Source organism: Colobus angolensis, unplaced genomic scaffold (assembly GCF_000951035.1).
Source record: "Colobus angolensis palliatus isolate OR3802 unplaced genomic scaffold, Cang.pa_1.0 Scaffold105, whole genome shotgun sequence".
In the NCBI taxonomy this organism is placed as follows: Eukaryota; Metazoa; Chordata; class Mammalia; order Primates; family Cercopithecidae; genus Colobus; species Colobus angolensis.
In genome coordinates, this window is record NW_012111475.1 from 1,381,481 (window position 1) to 1,387,891 (window position 6,411).

The window sequence follows — 6,411 nt, forward strand, 5'->3', positions numbered from 1 at the left end:
GGCTCGCCTATTGCAGATCCAAGCAGGCTTCTCCCTGAACCCCAACAAGTCTGCTTATACCTCTGGCCCCAGTGGCTCTCTGCTCCCAGTGGCTCTCTGTTCCCAGTGGCTCTCTGCCCCAGCTCCAGCAGGATCCTTCAGTCACTAATTGCCCTGACAGGGTTATTCCTGCTCCCATGACAATGGTCCTATAACAATGGCCTTTCCTGTTTCCAGGATGCCAGGTTCAAAGCATCTGGTCTTAAAGCAGCTTTTTCCCTGCCAGAGTGGTCAGAGGGACCTGAGCTACTGCCCACACAAGCCTGCAGTCTGGGTGCACAGCTCCTTCACAGGAAGTTCAGGGTTGGTCAGGAACAGAACCAGGCTTCCACCCTAAGCACCCTGTGGGGAGGCCTGGGCTCAGGGAGTGCAGGAAGCAGCCATCACCCCAGCTGGGTTCTCCTGCTTCTTTTCCTTCCTTACTTCATGGAACCAACCCCATTCTCCAACCCCTTCACCCCATTCAGCTGCCCCCACAGCCCTAGTCTCTGTGCTGCCTGGTGCTGTCAGCCCTGCATGTGCTCCTGAGCTGCAGGCTGGAGCAGGGGGAGTATGGCTGGGTTTGGCCTGGGGCCAGAGGGTGGGAGCGAAATGGAGCATAATGGGGACAGCTGTGCTGGGAAAGGTGGTTGGGTCAGAAGATGAGACAAAAATCAGGGGTGGGATTTGAAAATGATGCTTAACATCAATCTGAATATCCTTTGGTCATCATCTCTGCTTGCTCATTTGCTTGTCACAGGCCAATCAAGATCCTTGCCTTTAAACTCTCAGGCCCTCACCCAAGTGCACCCACACTCACACAGACACTTACTGCACTCCCTCCTTCAGCAGACCACTCTGCTCCATAGAAGCCAGCCCCAAGTCAGGGGGTGACAGAGCTGGAGGAGGGCAGTCCCGGGGAAGAACAGGGCCAGGTGGTGCACACACTTCATGAACAACATGGGGGCAGCAGCTATGGAGGTCTCTGAAGGCTTCAGCTCAGCACAAGATGAGGAGCTCTTGCCATTCTGGGACAGCTGAGATAATGAGTAAGGAAGTTGCCTTCCAGTGACTGCAGAAGACACCCACCAGCACCTAAATCCCTGCTGTGGCAGGACCCTCCCACATTGCTGTCCCCAGCCCCTCTGGAACACTCCGTGTGCATCTGACCCAATGCCCCAAACAGGGGGGATCAAACCCAGTTCAGCCTCTTTGCCCAACCTTAGAATCTTCTTCCTCCATGATCTCCCCTCTTCCTTTAATTTCCCTAAATCACTCAGTCACCACCACTGCCAGCTCTGGCTCCCCTCTGTCCCCACTCTGTTCTCCCAAGTTCAGGCTGCCCAGCTCACACACATATCTGCACATCTGCCCTTAACTGTCTCCTCCCTTCAGCCTCCACCTTCTCAGGGGCTCCTGTGGACAGCTCCTGGTGAATTCTCGCTGTGCAGAGTCTTGACAGAGCCCCAGCCCTTATTCTCTCCAAAGCCTACTGGAGATCACTTTGCAGGGAATGCATTGCAGGTTTCTCAAGACCTGGCCTGGTGTGGCATCCCATCTCTGATACCTCCATTTCAAATGCACCTCTGCAAGCCAAGAGAAGGCCCTACTGTCTGGAAAAGGCAGGTCGCATGTACTTCCTTCTGTGCTTAGATTCTAATGGGGAACATGGAGGGGAGAAAGGGTCAGCAGTGTGGCCCACTGGACCCCCTGGCATTCTCTCTTCCAGTCCCCTATCTTTGTAAATGGAAGAAAATAAATAAATACAAAAAAGATAAATCCAAGTTAGGCCGGGCGCGGTGGCTCAAGCCTGTAATCCCAGCACTTTGGGAGGCCGAGACGGGTGGATCACGAGGTCAGGAGATCGAGACCATCCTGGCTAACACAGTGGAACCCCGTCTCTACTAAAAAATACAAAAAACTAGCCGGGCGAGGTGGTGGGCGCCTGTAGTCCCAGCTACTCGGGAGGCTGAGGCAGGAGAATGGCATAAACCCAGGAGGCGGAGCTTGCAGTGAGCCGAGATCCGGCCACTGCACTCCAGCCTGGGCGACAGAGCAAGACTCCATCTCAAAAAAAAAAAAAAAAAAAGAATCCAAGTTAAACAAGAAAAGTGGCCACTGATACATTTGATTTCTGAGGGTTAAAAACAAAATAAGAAAAACTAGAAAGTCAGGAGTAGAAGCCTCGACAGCTCAAACTACCAACATGAGAATATTCCCTCAATTCATCCATGCATTAATACTATTTGACAATCACGTATCTCATACATTTGAGAAAAATTAATAGCATGAAGGTAAAGCATCAATACAAGCACACAGAACACCTGAATTTAGAATTAATGTCAGTAATTCATGAAATGGATGAGCAACTTTCAATAATTGAAATAAACATTCTCAGAGATATTTGCAAGAACATCTTCTGTCCTTATTCATTAGTTATTTACAGATTAAACCAAATTGCAACATTATTTTTATTTATTAATTTGACAAGTATTTTAAAGCTTATCATACTCTCTTGGCGAAGGTGTAGAGAAGTGGGTATTATGTTCAAAGTGGGAATAGAAACCGTTCAGCATTTCTGAATGTAAATAATAAGGATCTAAGATGTTTAATGTGTGCATTCTTTGACTCGTCAATTCCATTTCAAGGATTCACCCGTCCTGGAGAAATACACACACACAGGCACAAAAGGAGATTTACAAAGATGTTCATCACTGATTGTTTATAATAATGATCTCCACAGGGGAATTAATAACATAACTTCTGGTCCATGTCTCCTATACAGCACCATGTAAAGGTTAAAAAGAATACGGCTTGTGTGCAAACCTAGCTAGATCTCCAAACATCTTGTTAAATTTAATGATTGCTGCAGTATGACATGTATGGTATAATCCCACTTATATACAGTAAACTGAACTCAAAACGATTTGTCTGTGCACATAAACCTCTTATCTGTACAAACAGAAATTTTCTGTTTGTGAAAACCTATACATCAAACTAATAATAGTCTTTTGGGGCAATGACTATGATGAATGTTGGGGAAGAAGTGGTGAAGGGAACTTTGTCGTCTGTTGTAATGTCTGTTTCTTTACCCAGCTTTAGTAAGGTATAACTGACCAATAAAAATTGTATATTTTTAGTGTATTACAAGATGCTTGGATATATGTATACACTGTGGAATGATTAAATTGTGCTGATTAACATATCCATCACCTCACATACTTATCATTTTTTTGTGGTGTAAACATTTAAGATCGACTCTTAGTACTTTTTTTTTTTTTTTTTTTTTTTTTTTTTGAGACAGAGTCTCGCTCTGTCGCTCAGGATGGAGTGCAGTGGCGCGATCTCGGCTCACTGCAAGCTCTGCCTCCCGGGTTCACACCATTCTCCCGCCTTAGCCTCCTGAGTAGCTGGGACTACAGGAGCCTGGCACCATGCCTGGCTAATTTTGTTTTTGTATTTTTAACAGTTTTGTTTTTGTATTTTTAGCAGTTTTGTTTTTGTATTCTTAGTAGAAACGGAGTTTCACTGTGTTAGCCAGGTGGGTATCCATCTCCTGACCTCATGATCCTCCCGCCTTGGCCTCCCAAAGTGCTGGGATTACAGGTGTAAGCCACCGCGCCCAGCTGTCTCTTAGTACTTTTCAAGTACACAATATATTATTATTAACTGTAGTCGCCACTCTGTATAATAGATCTCCAGAACTTATTCATCTTGTCTAACTGAAACTTTGCACCCTTTGACCAACATCTGCAACGCTTGTTTTTAATAAAAGTCTTCATATATATATATACATATGTTGATTGTGTAATGAATATAATATTTAAAATATTGTATTAAAAAGTGTTTTTTTATTTTGTGAGATGGAATCTAGCTCTGTCGCCCAGGTGGGAGTTCAGTGACACGATCTCGGTTCACTACAACCTCCGCTTCCTGGGTTCAAATGATTCTCCTGCTTCAGCCTCCTAAGTAGCTGGGATTACAGGCGCCTGCCACCACACCTGGCTAATTTTTGTATTTTTAGTAGAGAAGGGGTTTTACCATGTTCGCCAGACTGGTCTTGAACTCCTGACCTCAAGTGATCTGCCCGCCTTGGCCTCCCAAACTGCTGAGATCATAGGCGTGAGCCACTGGCCTGGCCAAAAAGGAAGGCAGGATGAAAAAAATGAGCAAAGCAGAGGACCCAGTGACTTTGATCCTGGGGCCAGCATTGGTGGGGCATGCGGGTGGTGGCCCCAGGACTGGTCATGAACAATGGCTTTCCTGTGCCTAAGGCAAGGGGCTTCTCTGAAAGACTCTGAGGCAACACACTTGGAAATGAAAGTGTAAGGGAACAAGTGAGAACACAACACACAGGCGATGAGCCTGCAGAGAGGATAATTAAACAAACTTGCCACCAGGTAATGCTGGCAGAAGAAGAGCTGCTGAAAACTGCTGGGGGAGCTAGTAAAGGAGTGATCAACAGTCTGTTGGGTTCTGGCACAGCTGAGGTCCTAGGGCTGCAGACAGGTCTGCAGAAAGGGTCCTATAGTGGAGCAGAAGGGGCATTGCCAGGCTCTGTCCAGCCCCTGGGGACATTTCCCCAAGACCCTCTAGGGCCTCTGACCTGAGTCTGGGCTTGTCCAACTGCCTTCAAATGCATCCTGTACTTTCCAGCAGCCCTTGTCATTGCTCTTTGTGGGATCCAAGCACTTGTCATGGGGACTCCAGGGCAGACCAGTGCCAGTGCGGCAAGGTACATTCGTCTTAGGCCAATTCATCCAGCCCATCTACCCAGAGCCATTAGGAGTGCACCTAGGACGCTGGCCGGAGTGAATCTCAATCCCATCATCTGTAATACGGAGAGACAGCATCTGTCCCATGATATCCTTGTGAGCATTACGTGAGATATTGTATGTAAAAGCTCGGTGCTTAATAAACACGAATTACTATTGCTAAAAGAATTCTAGCTTATTTTTATTATAAAAATATTTCAACACTGTATAGATCTATTAAGAAAGCTACAATATCTTTAATGTGATTTATCCTTAAAAGGGTCTTGACACTTGAAAAATAAAATCTAGGCAGCAAGTGGGACATGTCAGACTCATATTACTTCTGGTTCCTGAAATTGTCCCCACAGCAGAAGAGGAAGGTCTGTTCTTTAGTGGAATATCAGCCCTACATGTGCACACCCTGAGTTGTAGATTTCAAGGCATCTAACTCATAAACTGGTGCTGTAAAGACCTTGGACTCTTGAGAGACACACCCTGTTTGGGTTCCTGCTCTGCCTCTTTGGGGCTCTGACATTTTTGAGCAAACTGCTAAATCTCTAAAAGTCTCAGTTTTCTTCTTTCTTGAATGGGTATTAGTCAACCCCTAAAATAATTGTTCTGGGAATAAACGAGTAAACCCTTCAAAACAGTCATAGAGGTACCTTTTATATGGTATCTCCCCAATTAATGTCTGTTATCATTAATAATCAACACCCACAAAATCAAGTTTGCTTGATTTTGATTATACAGATGTATACATAAAATAGCAGTACACAGAAGTTCTGAAAGAAAAGAAAAGTAAAATTTTTATATTGTTTTGATGGAATAGAACTTTCTATTTATGATCCCAATGCCACAAACCATACAGGGAAAAATAATTGATCATACTACATGCAAACTAAAACTTGGATGTTATAGAATAATATAGTAAGCGAAACTTAAAAGCAAATCACAGCCGTGAATGTTTTCTCCTTATTTGGCATATAAAGCGTTATTAAACTTTATATAAAGACAAGCAAGTCCTTTAAACAATAAGAGAAAATGAACATTTCAGTAGAAAAAGGAGATGAGTTTAGGAACAGGCACTTTTCTATAGAAGAAATATTAATGAAAATGTTAAATTGTATTCAAAACAGATATTATTAAAATAAGTGCAAAACCACTCTTCTCATCAGATTGACAAAAGTTGAAATAAATGATGATAACCAGAGTTGGGAGATTTTAGGGAAAAGGTGATTGCGCATTCTGCTGGGTAAAAGTAATTGATACCACCTTTCTGAAGGACAGGGTGGCGAGATGAATCAGCATCCATTTTAGAAAAGAAATCCACTCTAAGAAATTCTAATCTAGGAATTTAAAAAATGTACAGTGGCCATCGTTGCAGTATTCTTTCAAGTTTTAACATCCCATCAAAATAACGCAGTTACACATCTTCAAAAACTGTATGCTGTAAGTGCATATTAACAAAAATGCAGCAGTTGTATGCTCCAACACTACATCCCAATTCCCTTTTCTTGGAGGCAATTTGAAATATTTTTCATTTGTTTTTCTTTTTTGAGACGGAGTCTCGCTCTGTCGCCCGCGCTGGAGTGCAGTGGCCGGATCTCAGCTCACTGCAAGCTCCGCCTCCCGGGTTTAC